Raw genomic sequence first — 20,968 nt, 5'->3', positions numbered from 1 at the left:
ATTTATGTGCTGCGAAACCACTTTAAAATGATTACAGGCGCTACGAAATGTTTGGACATATGATATCCATGTGAGATGTGAGACCAATGATAGACTAAGACAGAGAATTGACCCCTTTATACATACCAACAATATTCTTAACAAGACTCCTATTCAAACTATTTAGACTCCAAAACCAGATGAAAAGACTAGACCCAAAATTGACACCAACCCTTTGACAAACAATCGAACTGATGTGAACAATTTAAAATTTTTTCTTGAGTGATAACAGTGGCTCCACTTGGGATAGTGTGCTCCTGTAGTACACTAAGAACTCGTAGGTTCAGTGCTTTATTTTTTTTTTATTACAAACAGAAATTTGCTTGACAACATCCCTTTCCAGCGTCTTGGGCCTTCACCTCGGGCTTAAGCTTGATGATCACTGTAGGAGAAAGAAATCTATATCTACTGAGAAAAATGCTCAGTCAACCTTGAGCTTATTTGCATTTTCCTACCTACCTACCCTATCAATTGCAAACTCCACTTGTAGCTCAAGCAACATGATATTTCCAATAAAGCCAATCAATTGTCTTCTCTGATATTGGAGGCTCTTGACTGCATTCAACCTCAAAATAACCATGGTAGTGAGATGACCAAATCAACTCATAATATACTTGATCTTCATAATGCAAATGAAAATGAAAGACCGGAGTGCAAAGCTTGTCCATATATTCACTTATAGGGTCAAAGAATACATGGTTATGTTGATGATCATCATAACATTCTACATCTTTGGACAACTGATTCTCAACCACACAAGATTCTTTTGATATGCTATCGAACTGCTTTTCTGAATGTTGCCTACAAACAATGTAATTTTCCTCTTTCTTATGATCATTTATTGTTGTAAGCTGCTGAGAAGTTTGACATAAAAAACCAACCTTTTCCTCTGCCTGAGGGTCGTAAAAGCTATCTTCCACTTCTTCTTGTTGTGTATAATCATTTTTATCTTCATTATGATTCGAAGACTGAGAATATTGCTGCATCTCTTCATTCATATCAAAGGATAAAACATGGTTTTCACAAGTAAACCCCTGCTGCTCTTCATGCTGCATTTCATGAGATGTTATACTTTCTCCTTGGTGCTGGAATGCATTGTTATGAAGAGCCTCTAAAATTTCTTCATCCATAAATTCATCATCATCATAACAATCTTCCAAGTACTGAATAAGACTTAAAGAATGTCTACAGCAATCTTTGAGCAGCAATAAGGAAGGATAACATTCTTTATACATCTCATAGAATTCATCATGCAAATTAGCAAGTGAATATATTGAACCATTTTCCAAACCTTTATACCAAGACCATGCTTTTCCTTCTAAAGTGGTCATAAACATCTTCATGAGACAATCTTCAGGGAAATGAACCTTAAGACTGCGTACATGCATATGAAACCTAACCAAATGAAGAGCAGCATCATCTTTCTTTTCATCTTTGAATATTGGAAGATCCTCTAACCAATCAACCTCTGGCATAGGATTTGGAAAACCAGGGATATGAGACCGATTCATAGGAGCATACCTGGCATTCATTCTTGCAGTGGAATTCATCTTGAAACTTCATCAAGCTACTGATCTTCTAGCAGTGGAGTCACCTTCCAATTTCTTATTCGATGTGTGGAGTCGCCAAGGTAGTTTTGCAGCCTCAAAAAGATGTCTGAGCTCCTACTACCTTCAGAAGTTCAACCATTGATTTCGGGAATGAATAGACTTCAGGCTCTCGGCAGACGCACCAAAATGTTATCTCAAAATCAGGCCCTGGAAGGCTGCAGACCACGAAGACTTCAAGTAACTATTTCAAACCGACTTTAGGCTGAGGCTTAGCCTCCTCAACCTGAGAGGGCTCTCTCTGGATGGGTTAATGATTTTGCTTAAAATAAGATGGCTAACTCTTTGTGAAATAACAGTGATAAAATGAATGTTGGAAATACATTAAACAAGTTTCCATTGGGCCCATGGAGTCAACAAAACCTCAGTAAACAATGATACTGCCTCTACATAGAAGTCAGGGCATTCAACATTTGAGTATTCAGAACATAACACATATGGAACCACAGTTCATAAATGCATACAGGAAATCAGAGCACAATCAGTGAATTCTGAGTGATTATACATCTATGCAACTATAAAAGACATTAAGGAAAGTATAAAATCACACATTCTGAACATAGAAATCCTTCATGAATCCTGAGAAGAAAAGCAGCCAAATTATATTACTAAAACTCTGTCTTTACATAAGCCAAAACAATGTTCTGTTATAAAATTTCCAACCACCCTGATTACATTGCTGTTTCAGCTATATATAGAGTTTTTATTCTAACTAATCGAGATTCCTCCTCCAGCATGAGGGGCATTCGAAAACTACTTCTAATGACACCTATCAACCATTTAACTAACTAATAAATACAACAGATTACTAATTGACAGCTCTGGAATCCTAAAACAATTAGGATTCTAACTCTACTAGATTTTCTAGACATCTAAATCAAATGGGACTCTAATTCCATAACAGTCTTGGTCTATAATCATCCTCATTCTTTGACATCTGGTTCTGATTCAGACACATTATCATCCAGCTCGAGTCTCTCCCCTTTGTCATTCTCATCGAAGGGAAGCTTAGATTTCTCCACAGCATCTTTCTTTGGCGCCCAATGGTGAAGATCTTGCCATAACCTGAATTTTTGGTATCAAAGCCTTCATCTCTTCTTCGCTCTTTACACAAAAATTAGGTCCTTCAATTGCCACACCATCATCTGTTAAAATGCCACACTCTGCTGCAATTGCTTACACTGTGTTAATATTGTCACCAGTGACCATCCTCACTGTAATACCTGCAGTTCTACAACAGCTTCTTTGACACCAGGACGCACGGGATCCTTGATGCCAACAATGCATATACATGTATAACCATTTGTAGGAATGGTTTGTCTCTCTGGATCAAAATAATCTTCCAAATCTATATAAGCAAGGCAAAGAGTTCGAAAAGATTCAGCAGCAAAACCATTAATGATATTGTTAAGATATCTACTTGCTACATCATCCAGTGCAACAACACTGCCACTGCCATCTAGACCCTTGTTACACATTTTCAGGATGATTTCCGAGGCACCTTTGCAATAAACCCGGTATTTTCCATCAGGAAGCATCACCACAACAGTCATTCTTTTCCTTACAGAATTGAAAGGATCAACCTTTATTATTCTGGATTCACTGCGCTCTATCGCAAAATTTCCACCCAATGATAAGCCAAACTCTAGCAAAGCAGACTCAGTCGGTGTCTCTAGAATTTCAAGTTTTCCCTCTTCACTAATCACTACCTCACCCCCTGTATTCTGGAATATGCACTGCAAAAGCAATTTCAACACAATTCCATGGATTTCAGATCTCAGACTCTCACCTTCCTTAACACTTCCAATCTTCTTGACATTGTTAGTAATCCATACCTTTACAACTACCATACGATTTGTTGTTAGGGTCCCTGTCTTATCACTACAAATACATGTTGTTGATCCCATTGTCTCACATGCTGAAAGATGCCACACAAGTGCTTTATCATTCATCATCTTCTTCATAGCAAAAGCAAGGCTTAATGTCACAGCCAATGGCAAACCCTCTGGAATTGCAACTACAATGATTGCCGGTAATCACTGACTGTAGTCACAAGCACAACTATAAAAACGTTGATAAGAATATTCCAATGAAGATCAAGTTGTTGAATGTGCCACGCAATACATTTATCTTCTCTATATCTCTAGAGCTTATTTCGTTGAACACCTGGCAGAAGACAAATGTATTAAAGATCAGTGTGTTTAAAATTGATTCTGCATCAGAACCATGTAGCTCAAGAAGCCGTATTCCTTCCATCTCCAAAACTGCTAATACAATGAGTTGATAGACACTTTGGCTTATATTCCTCCACATAGAATTACTGATAAAACTTTGAGTTCTTCCTATAGGTAATCTTTTCATCAACTCATCATTTGGATGTTCTGTTACCAGTGCCAAAGCACCAAGTGTATCCATAATCAGATTGACCCAAAGCAACTGAACTTCTGCTGAGTCTTCTTCATCCCAGCTGTCAATTAGACTTTCAAGAACATAAGGGGCATCAAGCATATCCTGGGAATATTCTCCCAAAATCCAAACCAGTGCAGCTTTAGCCTTAGGTTCTGGAACATTTCTGCTACTAACGTTCTCATAACTTCAATACAGTCATGACTCCACTGCGGATACTTCCTTAGAAGGTCTTTCACGAGAACCAGAGTTTCTGTAGTGACATAATCCTTTTCCATCTCTAGGAACTGAAGAAGGCGGCGGTCAACAATGGCATTGACATCATACTGCTGCAATGCAATTTTTCCAACTGCTCGGACAGACTCTCTTGCAATGGCCACATCAACATTTGCATCTTATTCACTGAGCTCCGTCACAATATCATATGTATTACTCTCATTTGCCACGGCTGTAAGCATCTCAATCTTCAATTTCTTCACATATGAAGGGTCACTGTAGCGACAATAAAAATGCTTATGATCTGATGAAAACAGTATTGGAGCACGTGTCACCAACAGATGTAGATGGCTCAAGACTGCATATGACTGTTCTGGGCTTCCTGAACTCACCAGAGTGAGCAAAGGAGCCTTGATTCGTTCATACACCTACTGGTGCACATCAGCCATGGAAATTGTTATGTGAAGAAACAAATTGATTGTAGCTAACACTACAGCACTATCGGATATGATAGACGAAAGAATATCACTATAGGCTGACAACTGTTGAAGGATTTTGATGGATATGACAACTGTGAAAGAATGGTTATGAATTCGAACAAATCCCCAATTTCGTAGCGCAGCCAGTGCGAAATATGAATTATGCGCTACAAAATCACCTAAAACATGTTGCGCTGCGAAACTGATAAAGGGATTTATGTGCTGCGAAACCACTTTAAAATGATTACAGGCGCTACGAAATGTTTGGACATATGATATCCATGTGAGATGTGAGACCAATGATAGACTAAGACAGAGAATTGACCCCTTTATACATACCAACAATATTCTTAACAAGACTCCTATTCAAACTATTTAGACTCCAAAACCAGATGAAAAGACTAGACCCAAAATTGACACCAACCCTTTGACAAACAATCAAACTGATGTGAACAATTTAAAATTTTTTCTTGAGTGATAACAGCATGTATCAACTTGCATGTATATTTTCCTTTCTAGATTTGGCATGCATGTGGTTATTTTCTATCATGGCATGGGTTTTTCCAAGTGTAACAGTGTTTTTCAGCCTAGCCTTGTCATTTCTCGGTAGCCATGGTGTGATGGGGTTCTCATGTTTGGTTGAGTTGGATTTCCGGATGGATTCAAAGCTGATTGAGGTGGATGTATGAAATGATATAGCACATGGCCTAGTAACCCCTGAACAAGATTGTGGGTTGTAGTAAAGACAGGGTTTTTTTTGCCTTGGATGGCCTACGAATCCTTGCCAATGAATGACAGGATAGATGGTAAATCCTAGAGGTGGTTTACTCTTCGTTGGGCCTAGTAATCCTAGGTTTGGGATATATGGTAAATCCTAAAGAGTTGATCTTGGTTTAGGGCCTAGTGATCCGGGTTTGGCTTGCGGTAAAGCCTGAGAGACTAGGAGAAAGGAAAATTCCTCATGGCGTAGGTGGAGAAATCTAGTGGCATCCATGCTTTTTTGGCCTAGTGATCAAGTGGAGATCATGATAAATCCTGTTATGATGTGTTTGTTGTGTTGACCTAGTGATTTGGGATGGATTACGATAAATCTTAGTTTTTATTGATGAGGGTGAGGTGGTTTAGCCTTGGTATGACCTAGTTGAGTTATTTTGGTTTGAGTCCCACATTCATGCTTGGAATATGGCATGGGGGTGATTGGATGAAGAGAGGCTTGGCTAAGCCAATCTCTGGTTGGGTGAAACGTGGTAGTCCCATCTCCAGTCGGTTCATTGCATTGATTAATGAAAAATTCATTCCATTGATTTTCATGTGTAAATGTACTAGTGTATATAGGGATTTTGATGGATGATATGTTTATTGTAATTTTGTTCCTATCATGTTGGTTATATGTTCATTTTATGGCAGAAACTATGTTTGGCTCTCAGTATGTTTTTACTTGTATTTGAATGGATATTGTATCTATGACCTAATAAGTGATAAGGCAACAAATGACATGACGAAACAATGGTTCATGGTGATTCTCAGATAAGTAAGAGATCCCTACATTCAATTCTGTTGGTTACACCTGTAGATTACATATTGAAAATATGTTTGATGAAATGCCTGTCATGGCTAGTAGGGGTCTAGTTAAGGCCTTGATAAAATAATTACTTTTGCATCATTATTTCCCTGTACTTTACTTACTTCTGAGATTTCATTCCATTCTGGGAAGTGGTTTGGGCTCTGGGCATGAAAAAGTGGCTCAAATCTCGAAGTCGCTTGCACATATCTAGCAAGTTTCTTCCACATCCACTAGCATGCAGGCCTATGAAAGCGAATTTAGGTCTGTGGTCATTCCTTTGCCCATAGCATGAGAGCGTCTAAGCATTAAATTGTCCAAAACAGTACTGGGACCCAGGATCAGGCTGTCTGAGTGGTTGGCTTGTCTCTTGAGGGCTTTGTTGATGATGTTGGATGGTTGTGTGTGATGTTTCATTGATTCCACTTCCTTAAGGTTACCTAGGAGGTTGAATATGATCATATTAGCCTCTTGTCTCATGTTTATCCTAGATAGCATGGTTACTTGGGTGGATGTGGGAGGAGGGTGTTACAGAGTGGTATCAGAGCATGGTTCAAATCCCAGACTGAATGGGTTGAATGTGTGTCGGTCATGCCTGCATGTCAGTTGCATGTGTGTCTCTTACACTTATATACTTGTTGCATTTGATTGATGATGGATTATTGTTGTAGTATGATTATCATGGAGAATTTGATGTTGATTTCATGAAGAGTAATTGACATGGGTATATGACTGACTGTATATGGTTATTTGTCGCTTACATGTTGATTTTATGTTGCCTCGTACATCCTTGTATGTTAGGTTACATCCTTAAGTATTTTAATTAGATGTATCAGTCTTATAGGTTGATTGCAAGAAATGATCGATTATGTCCGACTACATTTGGTTATGCATATTTGTAATTGGTTAGGAATTGCTTATGCATATTATTGGTTGCATGTAGCAATGTGTAAAATGGAGTAATGGTTGTTGTCATTAATGAGGTCATAGAATGCACTATTGATATGGCCTTGCATCGATGACTAGATCCTAGTTAGAGCAATGTTTATGTGTTGATACATTTATTGTATATGTCTATATGTTGTTATGATTATGTTATACATTTATCACGCTGATTTGGTGATCTTGCAGACAAGGTATCCTTCCCGAGCTATAATAAGATACATCAATTTATTATGATTTGGTTTATTTGACATATTATTCATTGTAGGAAGAAAGAGATCAAATGGCTAACAAGGTGGTAGACTATGTAGAATCTCCTTATGCATCAAATGAGCAGCGTAATGTGGGGCATACTTTTGATTTGTGTGATACACTGAGGAGCTTGAAGGAAGAGATAAGGAGTTGTAAGGAAGATAATGAACGGATCATATAGGCACAAGAGAAGCAAGCGGAGGTTAATTCTATACTTCTTTAGAGTTTGTCGGACTTGTAACAACAAGGGCCGCTTCGGATCAACCGTGCACATGAGGATGGGACTAATGGTGCATATGGTAGTAGATCTCCTGGTAGGCACAAGTCAGATAGATCTGACACAGTGAGAGATGTCAGGTTGTTGGAACTCCAGAAAGGAGGGGAGATGAGTATAGGTAGTATTCTAGTTTTGGTTCTGATAGACATCATGATCGCCTTCACTATCATCCTTACAGGAGGAATGATAGGGGTCCTTTTCAGATGAATTCAAGAAAGAAAAAAACCTACTTTGATGGAGAGTGAAGAATCCGGAAGATGAAAAGTCTTGGATACTTCGCATGAACAAATTCATTGAGTTTCATGAGTACATAGATAACATGAAGGTCCGAATAGCTATATTTAGCTTGAAAGGAAAGGAAAACATCTAGTGGGAAGATGTTAAGTGGGTTAGAGACATGAGGACAAATGACTTGAGTTGGCGGGAATTCAAGAGGTTTTTTAGGAATAAGTACTTGTCAGAAAGGTACTATGACAATAAGGCAAAAGAGTTCTATGAGTTAAACATGGGTTCAATGATGGATGAAGAGTATATGACCAAGTTTCTAGAGCTATTGAGGTATGCATCGTATCTTACTAATAAGAAGGCTGAAGTTCAATGATTTGTCAGTGGTTTTTCGATTAGCATTTAGAGATCAAATTGAGTATGATAAGCCTCGATCAGTTGAGGAATTTATTGGGAAACTCAAGCATTTCTATGAACAATAAAAGTGTAAGAATGAATCTTAGCATAGATGAAAAGGAAAGGACAAAGGTAGAGGTAATTGGTAGCCTAAGAGAACAAGGCCTCAACATGAATATGAGAAAGAGAACGTGGCACCACAAAAGAGATTTAATGCAAGCAGACAAGGACATGAGTCACAGTAGTAGCATAGAGGTGTTGGTACTGGTTGGTTGGAGTGTTGGACATGTGGCAAGGAACACCTTAATAGAGATTGGCCACAAAATCAGGGTGGTAGGCCTCAGATATACAGTGCACAAGAGGAACACTAGGCATCTGTCATTGAGATAGATGGTAATCTTTGTGATCAATTTATTTCTATTTTCATTGAACATGGATCTAATTATAGCTATGTTAGCCTTGACTTGGTGGATAAGTGTGGTTTGAGTAAGGAATTGCATGTAGAGTCTTGGTTAATGCAGTTGGCTACAGGTAAAAAGATTGAAGTTCATGATTGGGTAAGAGCTTACAAATTTGACTTAAATGGTATGCCTACACCAATCCATTTGAATGTATTACCATTGGGTTCATACAATATGTTATTGGGCATGGATTGGTTGTATCTTCATAGAATCAAGGTTGGATGTAATGACAAAGCTATTGAGTGTGTTGATGACAATGGGGAACCAAGAGTCTTGCAAGGTAAGAAGAAGGAAACATCAGTTAGGATGGTGACAACTATGCAACCAAAGCGTAGCCGTAGGAAAGGGTGCAAGCTATTTCCAGTACTTATTTCTAGTGATAAGGGTAAGGTGGTTAAGGATGTAGATTTGTTGAACAGGTACTCAGTGTTGCAATAGTTAAGGGATGTATTTCCTAAGGACATTACATAGTTTCCACCTAAAATGGAGGTATACCTTTCGATTGAGTTAGTGCTAGGGGAAGCTCCAACATGAAAATCACCTTACAGGATGAGCACACCTGAGTTAGTTGAGTTCAAATTGTAGTTGAAGGAAATGTTGGACAAGGGAAACACTAGGCCAAGTGTATCACCTTGGGGGGCACTAATCTTGTTTGTGAGGAAGAAAGATGGTACTCTTAGATTATGCATTTATTACAAGTAGTTGAACAAAGTGACTATCAAGAAAAGATATCCTTTGACGAGGACTGATGACTTGTTTGATCAGCTAAAGGGAGCAATAGTGTTCAAGAAGATTGAGTTGAGATCCAGATACCATCAGGTATGAATCAAAGAGGAGGACATTTACAAGACCGCATTGAGGACTAGGTATGGGCATTATGAGTTTGTTGTTGTTCCATTTGGATTAACTAATTCTCTAGCTACATTCATGTGTTTGATTAATAGTGTTTTGCATCCATATTTGGATAAGTTTGTTATTGTGTTCATTGATGATATACTGGTATATTCTAAAAATGATGAAGAGGATGCTAAACACTTAGCAACACTATAAAGGTTATTGAGAGAGCATCAGTTGTATGCTAAGTTCAGAAGATGTAGCTTCTTTCAGATTAAGGTACACTACTTGGGATATGTTGTCTCCAAGGAAGGCATTGTAGTAGATCCAAAGAAGATAAGGGCCATCATGCAGTGGGTAGATCCTAGGAGTGTGGAAGAGGTGAGATCTTTCATGGGTCTGCCAGGTTATTATAGGAGGTTCATCAGGGACTTCTCATAGATTTCTTATCCTATCACATCATTGTAGAGGAAATGTAAGAAGTTCGAATGGATCGAAGAGTGTGAGGATAGCTTTGAGCAGCTTAAGAGTTGTTGACACGTGCACAAGTCCTACATATTGTAGAAGTGGACAAAGAGTTTGTAGTATGAACAAATGCTTGCAAGAGAGGACTTGTTGGAGTCCTTATGCAGGATGCACATGTGGTATGTTATGAGTCCTAGAAACTAAATGAGCATGACCAAAACTACTCAACACATGATCTTGAGTTAGCAACGATTATACATGCACTGAAGATGTGGAGGAATTATCTTCTTGGCAAGAAATTTGTGCTTATGAGTGATCACATTGGGTTGAGGTATTTGTTTGACCAGTCGACTCTAAATGCCAGATAAACTAGATGGTTGGCCACGATCAACAAGCTTGACTTGGAGATCCAGTACATCAAGGGTAAAGAGAATAGGGTGGAAGATGCTCTCAGCGGGCGGGTACATGTACAACATTTGGCAGCTATGAGCTCCTATGGGACGGACTTATAGGATAGGATATTGTAGGTAGGACAACAAGATGTTAGGTATATGGAGATTGTGTATAGGTTGCAGCAGGGTGATGGTACAGGTACAGGTAGATGTAGTGGTACAGGTATAGGTGGAAGTACAAGTACATGCACAAGTTTAGGTACAGGTGCAGGTGCAGGTGCATAGAGCATGGACTATTGTCTTACAACAAAGGGATTGGTTAGGTTCCGAGACAAGATATATGTACTGGATATGTTATAGCTCTGATACCACTTGTTATAGCTCTGATACCAAAATATATGAGAATACAAATATACCCAAAAATAATAAGATAGATCTGATCCAAAAGTAGATGATAATAGAAATAAACCCAAAAAATAATAAGATCTGAATATAGAAATGCTTCTTTATGGATCAAACCCTTAAGGTATGGCAACACCATACATTCACTCCTTAAGGAAGGAGAACACTCCACAAGCCATATACATGTTCATACAATATTCCTTAAAATCTCTCAATGGGGAGTCTCTAGCGTCTATATAGGCCTCATACATACAATACCATGGTTCTCTCAATACCATCTATCTAATACCATGGGCTTATTACATTATTGCTAACTACTTGTGGTCCCTTACATGATACGGGTTAACCACCTTATTTATTACTATGGCCCATCCCATTATTACATTATTCCCTTGGGTACCTCCCTCTGTACCCCATATTATCCCCCCTAAGTATACTACATTCCACCCCCATTAACATGTTTTGTCCCCGAAACATACGAAGAACACAAATAATAAGATATGCTCAAAAGAGTAGTCCATTGGTACCATGCACATGCATCTAGCCATCCCAGAGAAAGGTGAACCCTCGATCTAGCTGGTGCCTCACTCACTTGATATGGAAGTTGACCAGGGAAAATTTTAAGAACCACCCTAAATTTATATGTATAGTAAATGGGCTAATCCCCATGATACATAGGAAAAATGGGAGGCGATTTTATCATTAATATAATATGTATATATAATTTTTTTGGCAAATCTCTCACCAGATTATATTATCTTGTACAGTGATGGAGAATCTTTCACTGAATTATAAAATCTTGTAAGATCTTGGAAAATATTTTACTGAATAATAAAACATTGTGAAGTCTTGGCGAATGTTTTGTTAAAGTATGAAACCATATATGACAATAAGAAAACATATTCATTAAAATATAATATACTAACATACATGTTTGGAAAAAAGAAACATAATCTTCTCTTCCTACAAACAATGTTCCAAGTTTCAGTGGCCGTGTTTGTCAAGGTTCTTACAATACACTCTTTCATATCCTTCTATTAGTTTTGGTAATATTCCACAACAAAGTTCTTGTACGTGTTGATATCGACCACGAGTTCTGTTAAGGTAGGAGAGATTAATCTTTTCTCTACAACTTTTGTCAAGCTACCACCTTTTTCAAGTTATCAAATTTATTTTTTATTCCATAGACTCCAACTGCGAGATTAAAAAAAAAACACATCAAATTTTTTTACCCCAACACGCCAACAAGTAGCAAGCCCCAACTATATTATATAAGAAAGTATTAGGTATCCCAAAGGCTTGAAGGGGATCTAATTGAAAGAAGTGACCATTGTGAGAAGCCTTCCAATCAATATATGAATATATAAATGTAGATTTATTATTATTTTAATTGGAAATCTTCAATTAAATAATAAAATTTAATTACGTCTCTCCCAATCTAAATTGCTTATTAGAATAATTCACTACCCTCATATGTCTCACATTTTTTAACAACGTTGTAACATGTAGATTAATTTCCTTTATGGTGAACAATCTCCACCTTTTAGGAAAATATGGTGGAGTGGCTCCAACCCCTACAGATCATTAGGACAAACTAAGAATAGCACAGAAGATGAAAGGTTGTACAAACCAGCTTATTTTTCAAACAACTAATCCAACATCAGTACCTAAACTTTTTCATGAAGATATCATATTGAGAATGTTTGAAAAATGGTGGGAAATATTCTGCGAGGGTGGTGCGGAAAGAGTGATAAGGTTTCATTGTTTTGAATTTTTTTGTTAAATCAGAAAAACCAATATTAATGGAGATATTGGTATTTTTTACTAAATTTTGTGAAGTGACTAAATGTAGCTTTAACCATTCACCTTAAGATGTTTTTACAATATAATTTCCCAAGTCTATTTAATATCTTCGTTATCATAAAAACCAACCTATATCCATCTTAATTCCACATCTACCACTCTTAGAGGGATGAAATATATTTATCACTCTGAGCACTTGGTAGACCCAGAATTAAGATGGATCTAAGATGATAGAATTTCCCCTTTAAATAGTCTATGCTCACATGAATAACATGGTATTACCATGGGTCAATACCATGGGTTATCATAAACTTGGAACTTAAAAATTACTATTAGTAATTTATAAAAATTAATAAAATTAATAATTGTTTTTTACTTTATTTTTTATTTTAACCAGTTAAAATGTTTAACATACATTAAATTACAACATCCATTTTTACTCTTGATCCACCAAGCCCCGAGAGGGATCAAATATTTTTTCACTCTATGTTAGTTTGTCTCAGGGCTTAGTAGATCCAGGGTAAAGATGGATCTATGCTCATTTAATTCCCCCATTTAAATAGGCTACATTCTACGTGAATACCATGGGTCAATACCATGTGCCATTTTTATTTTTATTAATACTAATATTAGGGTTAATAATGTTTTTTTCATGGTATTAATAATAATCTAGCCCATGGTATTTGGCCCATAGTATTTTTCCCATAGGTTTCACCTAAATATAATGCATTTTTTGAGTGTTCGTAAATATAAGGTGACTTATGGAGTAAATATAAAAAAATGTTTTATTTGTTTACCATACCTCTCGTTTATTTATATTTTTATTAATTTACCATACCTCTTTTACAAATATGGTATTTGACCCATAGGATTCACTTAAATAAAATCTCTTTTCTAAGCCTTCATAAATAGAAAGAGGGTTATGGACTAAATAGAAAGAGGGTTATGGACTAAATATAAAAAGAGGTTTTATTTATTTACCATACCTCCACTTTATTTATATTTTTAGTTTTTTACACCCTTGCATGTATATAAGGTGACATATGGAGTAAATATAAAAAATGTTTTATTTATTTACCATACCTCTCATTTATTTATATTTTTATTAATTTACCATACCTCTTTTATAAATATGGTATTTGGCCCATATGATTCACTTAAATAAAACCTATTCTTGAAAATTAGGGTGAATGGAAGGTTGTAACTCCTAATTTCAAGGGCTAAATTTATCTTTTTTACCCTCTCTCTTAAAATAAGGTGGGCTAACCTCCATACCTAATTTTTTTATAAAATAAATTTTAGGCGATTTGTAAAAATGTACTATGATACAAAATATTCGCCCACTAAAAATTTAAAACCCCTTAATTTCCCCTAAGGGCGAAAATTTGCCCCTAAAATTTTCCATGATAATGACATATCAAGTCAAGGAGAAATATTCAATGTACCTAACCAAATCAATGATGTGTGAAAACGAGTGATTGGTTCTCCATTTCCTGATGTAATTATTGTTTAACAATTGCAAAATTTTTATTTATATGAGAAAGTTTTGTAGAGGAGTGGTTGGAGTTATTGCGAGTGTGAGATATTGTAAAGCATCAAGAGAAAACTGTGAGATTTGGTGAGAATGTGAGGTACACTAATGTAGAGTGAAAATAAGATATTATATTTGATGCAATAGTGCAGAGATGATGAGAGTGATTGAGGAAAATGGATGATCAAAGTTTGTATGTTGCTTCTAGTATCATGTTGTTGCTGATATGGATAATATGGTGTTGTTGTAGCTTTTGTTGTAAGGACATTGGATCAAAGATCAAATTGCTGCCAAGTCTATGTTACAAGTTGCAGAGATGTTGAGAGTGAAGAACAAAGATTTACCGAATAGAGTAAAATTTCAAATGCTCATATATCATTCACTTTTTATATATTGTATTATATACACCATAACTTCTAATATATTGCTGTGAATATAGTGTTGATGTATTCCATATGTCATTGTATTGGTTCATATTCTATGGAAGGGATTGCTAGTGAGTTGTATGGTTGAGTAAGGATATCATTGATGATTTGTACTATTGGATCAATTTGTATGTATGTATGCTGCTGATCGGGTTTAACAGTGAGATTATATTTTTGTTGTCGATCTTATGTTGCAGAATGACAGAGTCAAAAAAGCATTAATATTTTTATGTTGATATTGAGTAGATAAAATTTTGGATCCTATGTGAAAATGAGATGAAACATAGGCTAAATTATGTGTATCAAGTCACGTGGATCCTAGTTTGGGAATGCATGAAAAGAGTTCCATGATAGCTTGAAGAGTGGGGCCTTTAGTGGCCGAGTGGTGGCTCGCTAGCAAGTAGTGGCATGCTAATTCAGGCTGTAGTGGCATCCTTCAGTTTATGTCTTGAGAACTTAGGAATGGTGGCTTCCATCTAATCTCGACTGGAAAAACTATTAAGTATTTGGGAATCCAACAGGTGGTGGTCGACGGTGGGTAATTCCCTGGAGAGATGAGGGAGTGTGACTTCCAGCACATGGTGGCTTACAAAGTTCAGGACATAGTGGATTAGTTTAGGTAGTGGCCTAGAATGAGTGGTTTCTCACACACATTAGAAGTTGTGGCTTGAACACTGGTGGTGGCTAGTGATATTGATGTAAAAGAAAGATTTTCAAAATAAGAAAATGTAGATGAAGGAAAACAGATGGTGGTTTTTCTCATGTAAGGGTTTCCACATTACATCCTTTATTCAAATGTGTTTGATGGTGTTTTATGTGCCTTATCAATTATATGCTCCTCATAGTTTATGCATGTGTTATCTACTTATTATATTGTGATTTGAACTAATGCTACATTTTATGATGTGCTGCTAATCAATGTATGGTTAGTTATGAAAGAAAAGTGTAAAAGTTTAATTTGGTGATCTATTGCACAATACTGATTCACCCCCCCTCTTAGTATTATCAAGATTCCAACAATTGGTATAATAGAAGGTTTCTTTAGGTGCAACTTGATCACCAGAAAGTAGATCAAGGTAGATCTAGTAAATTTTGAAAAAAAAAAATTGGAATGTATCATCAATGAGTCTATCTACTGAGTACTGCAAATTACTATGTATGGGTTCAAAAAGTCAAATATGATTTTTTAGCTTATGTAATTTACATTTGGAATTTGGTTTGTGAAGGTTGTGGAAAATATCCTATCCTAGCTAAAGTGATGCAAGATAATGCACAAGCAAAGTGTGTGATCTATGAGAATATAGATAATTTACATATGGATAAAATATTAGATATCACATATGAAAGAGAGATTTGGGGAATATTGTAGGTAATATAGGGAGGAGATATTTGTAACACTCTCCTCCTACATCTACCCAAGTAACTGGATAACAGGAGTAAACATGTGATGAGTAGTTACTATGATATGATTTGATTCCCTATGTGTCAGTTAAGGAAGTCTCTCCATAACTCTCTTCTCGTCAGTCACCCCTGCGCCATATTCTAAGCATGAACTTGGGATCTCATAAAACACATGAATCAAAACCATCTAGGGATTCCAGAGGCCAAACCACCTCAACCCATTAAATAGTGATTCCACCTCATGGTCGGACATCACAATCATCACCAGATTGGTCTCTACCCAAGCCTTCTAGGGCTCCAGAGTGTTTGTTCCAACCAAGGCTTCCAGGACTAGTACCTCAGGCCACATCTTACTCTAGGCTTCCAGAGCGTTTTTCCAACTAGGGCTTCCAAGGCTAGTAACTCAACCCACCAAGGCCTTCCAAAGAATTTTTCTAACCAAGGCTTCCATGACTAGTAACTCAACCCAATCTTTTACAGGGTGTCCAGAGAATTTGTCCAACTAGGGCTTTCAGGAACTAGTAACTCAATCCAAGCGAAAGGAAACATGATAACCAACCAGAAAAACAAATAAATGGACCCACAACACCATGGCTATGTAGGAAATGGAAAGGCTAAGAAAAACCATTGTCAATCCAGGAAATCCTCCATGCCAATGACAAATCATAACCAAGAAACCATATGCATATGCCATACATGCCAAAACTAGCGATAAAAATATACATGCAACTTTGTACTTGCAAGAAAACACATTGTAGCTACTAAGCTTGATTTCCTCTTGTACTTTCTTGCTCTTCCTTTGCCTTCTTGCTCCAAAACTCCAAGTATGCTACAGTCCTCTAAGGGTGCTCCAAGAAAACTCCAAGTGTCCAAGAGTATAAGAGAGAGAGAATAGAGAGAGAGAGCTCCAAAAATAAACTAGCAAAAGTCCGTGAATTGATCCTGAGAAGCCTTTTTATTAATGAGGCCTCTATTTTCTTCATTTTCAATTATTTTCCTTCATTTTCCTCCTCACATGTAACCAGTGACCTTTCACCTCCCTTTTCTCCTAATTTTGATTATTTTCATAAATAAATGTGCCAAAATGCCATTTTGCCTCTCCAAAGCCTTTTCCATTGAGTTTTCCAATTTCATTAGCCATTAACCAATCACCATTGATGCCTATCACTATGATTTTGCCCAAAATTTAGCTTGGAATACATGTCCCATAAAACATGGTTATTATTTTTCCTTTATTAAATTTTATTACATGGAATTTTCACCGGGGTTGCTATAGAACCCTCCACCTTAGGGGAACACTGTCCTTGGTGTTATAGGTCATTATTTCACATATGATTAGTGAGCCTCATAATGATATCAATCAACATCCTATTCCCCCTTGTCACCATCTTGCACAAAACCCTAAGAATGTACCTTTAATTTCTCATAATTTCAACCCAAAATTGCTTCATCTGAGCCAGTTTGAGGACCAACGCTCCCTGTACGACTACTAGGGTGCGTTCACCAACATGTTGCTCCATTATGGCCTGTGTTGGTCACCGGCAAATTTCTCCCCTTTGGACTTGCGTTGGTTCTATAAATCCAAAAGAATGATTGGGTTTCTCGAAGCTTCCCCTTCTAGGAGTTTCTAAAAGTTGTTTCAACTACTTACCTTGGATAAAACATTTAGATCCTATCCTTACCTACTTTGGAATTTTCACCACTTATCTTTTGATCCTATCCCTCCATCAAAGGTGTATCTCTTACCCTATATTGGTAATTGGATAAAAAATCCCAACTTACCCTACTTCTCTATATATTTCCAATGTTCTATGTGGTTGGGGGTTGGCTTTTGGAGAGTGATTCTACCCTTATGCTGTTGTAGTGAGGGGTCATCATCTCATGCATCTAGGGTGATTTGAGGTGCATATTTTGATAAGGAAAGTACAACTTAGAAACTTGCAAGAGTTCTTCTACAATACCAACTGCTACTTATGGTTGTAATCTCCTTCCATTTATAGTAATGCAAAGAATTCATTGTTTTCCTATATGTGATGTTGTTATTTGACTTATTTCAATACCATGTTGATATATTGAATGAAGTAATTAGATGATACTGCATAGATATCGTACTTTCTTGGCTTGTGTTATCTCATTGTGCAGGTTCTAACTTTGGCAATGAGAATTGGAATTGGGGCTTCTAAGCTAAAGAAGGAGCAAAGTGTGAGAAGGATTCTAGGTAGGCCTCACTCCATCATCTATTTAATTTAAGGAAAAACATTGTGTTCCTTGTCTCTCTATTGTTCTATGTTAGCCAACGACCTAGGGGAGATACTTTTGTCTGCAATCATAAATCATGTATAGCAAATTGGCGACGCCGCTGGGGAACAGAGTATTCCCTTGGTGGTTTCCTTGTCCATTGTGTTCGATTACCTCCTTGACATACCTTTGTTGTATCATCCAACCAAGAACAAACCTAAGAAGCGATTTAATTAAACCTTTTTTTCCCTTTTTGTGCCATAATTCTCTTTCCAAGGCCCAACGCACCCCCTTGTGCCTTTGAAAAAGCATTGCACCTCACCCTGGCCCACTCTGCACCAACGTTGCAACCCACTAGTGCCTCTTCTGCACCAGTGTTGGCCCCTATTTTTGCATGAATTTTTCCTTCGTTCTTGAGCCTATCTTTGGTCAACCTACTTCGAGATAAATTTCCCTGAGTCTGCAGTGCCTTGTGGTATCTCTAAATCCTCCCTTTGGTTTGAATTTCTATTGTTTTCCTTTGGTAATAATTGGTTTTTATTTTTATTTGTTCTTATCATTCACTTGATTGAAAGAAAATTTTGTTTGATTGTTGGTTGCTTGGATGAATTGTTGTTGTAGTCTCTTTTGTCTTTGTGGGCCCTGACGCAAGTTCAACGTTAGTGAGCCAGACAAATCCCTACACTATTGGCCCTTTCAGCATCATCCCGTGAAGCGTGGACCAAAGTGTCACCCAAAGCAGTATGGGGGGATGACGGAACCAAGTTTCCACACCCTGAGATGGTTTTGATGTCGATTTATACCCCTTGCTCTTGCCTTCGCGCAAGTTGCTAAGCCTTAGGGTGTATCGATCTACCCTCTATCCCTCCCTTTGGTACCTTCACGAAGCAGTACGATTGACCTTCACGTAGCCCTAACTAGTGATTTAGGTACTTTCGCACTCCTATGATGATGTGTTGTAAAGGTTCCCAAGTTATATTAAGTGTTTTACTTATTCTACCAATTAATTACAGTTATCATCGTGTAAACTGATATTCTTACTTGCGTTCAGTTAACAGATATAATCACATAATTCGCACATCAAATAAACATTGTAATATAAATCTAGATTGTAATGCAATATAATCAGATGCATTAACAGAGACTAAATACATAGTAATTGCAGAATACTTCTCTTTATTGATATCTCCAGTTTAATACAGACTCTATCCACCCTTTTCACAAAGTTGCAGGGGTTTGTGCACTCAGTTGTGGACTTCTAGCATAGGCCTCTGTGCACTCAGCTGCAGAGCCTCTACCTATGATAAGACCCAAAAACACTTAGACCTTTCTAAGCTAGATCACTCTGTAGAAACCATCTCAGCTCTACTTCGCTACTAAATACTTAGAGCTTACTTACTTAGCTCCTTTTTATACAATCCCATGGTCCGCAGACCATGGATAGATCTTTACAGCCGACTTGACACTTTACAAAATAAGAGTTGACAACCCTTTATGACTCTTGACACCTTCGTGATCCACGACCACAAAATGCAGAGACTTGACAACTTTATTACAAAATTCTCCCAAAACATGGGCTTTTAGCCCCAAAAATGCTCTTGGGGGAACTCATTCCGAACAGGCCCCCAACACAAACATGGTGACTCGCCCTCTAGTCACTCTGTGGGTGCAGAGATATTTGCGTCAAGACCTCCCAGCTCAACCTGTATGACTGCTACCTCCGCGGTGCACTGCGCGACCACCTGCTTCACTTCTTCGACCAATTGCTCTATCAGTAGTCCTGAACTGTTAGCTTGAAGCTTCTGCTAAGTCACTTGTAGACTAGAAAGCTTGCCTTCAATGGAGGCCATGACCAAATAGGCCTCGTCCAACCAGGGCTTCAAGCATGCCTTCAGCACTGCCTCTTTGTGTTGAGCAGCATCTACTTGTTCCTTCAGTGTTTTTGCCTCCTGCAGCTTCGCAAGTCTCTGTGTGAGGGTTACAGTGTGCATTGTTCCTTTCACCTCACTGTAGCACTGCTATAGTTATCGCACCTCTGTCTCCAACCTCTGTATAATAGGATCTTCTTAAAAACTAGTCAGTACTTCGAACAACTGTTCAAACATCCTTTTGCGGTCTGCTACTACATTGCCTACTACCACTATTGCCTCTGTGAGAGCGGTTGTGCATTGCTCCTTCACTTCCAACAGAGTTGAAGGCTGGGCCTTCAACTGCAACTTTGAAATCTGGAGGTTCAACTCCAGATGAACCTTGGCCAACCGTGTGCAGGCATTGCGCACCCCCATAGAAAGTTTGTGGAACTTTTCATCTGCCTCCGCATCCTCAGGAATGGCCAATTCGAGGACCATTTGGCAGGCTTCCTTCACGGCCTTAATCATGCGCCACAGATTTTTGTTTGTAAGTTCCATCATGGAAGTGAGGGCGATGTCTCGTTGTAGGGCCATATGCACATTATTGACCTTCTGCTCACTGATCACCTGCAAAGTGCGCTATTCGTGAGTCCTTATCTCTGCGATCACCCCATCCTATAGTAGGTGGAGCACATCGCTAGGAAACACTGCCAAGTTCAGCCCTACTCCCTTAAGGGTGCTGAGAGCGGGGCTATCATCTTCGATC

General features: G+C 37.8%; 1 pseudogene; it reads right to left on the bottom strand.

The window, feature by feature from the left end:
• Nucleotides 1-2,654: 2,654 nt before the first annotated feature.
• On the bottom strand, nt 2,655-20,796 carry LOC149239581 (calcium-transporting ATPase 10, plasma membrane-type-like; annotated as a pseudogene).
• Nucleotides 20,797-20,968: the final 172 nt, after the last annotated feature.

The sequence above is a fragment of the Pinus tabuliformis genome, chromosome 8 (assembly GCF_031772625.1).
Source record: "Pinus tabuliformis cultivar Carrire ecotype Pingquan chromosome 8, CPIR1, whole genome shotgun sequence".
NCBI classification, from domain to species: Eukaryota; Viridiplantae; Streptophyta; class Pinopsida; order Pinales; family Pinaceae; genus Pinus; species Pinus tabuliformis.
The sequence above is the reverse complement of the archived record's forward strand: the minus strand, read 5'-3'. Positions and strand labels throughout refer to the sequence as shown.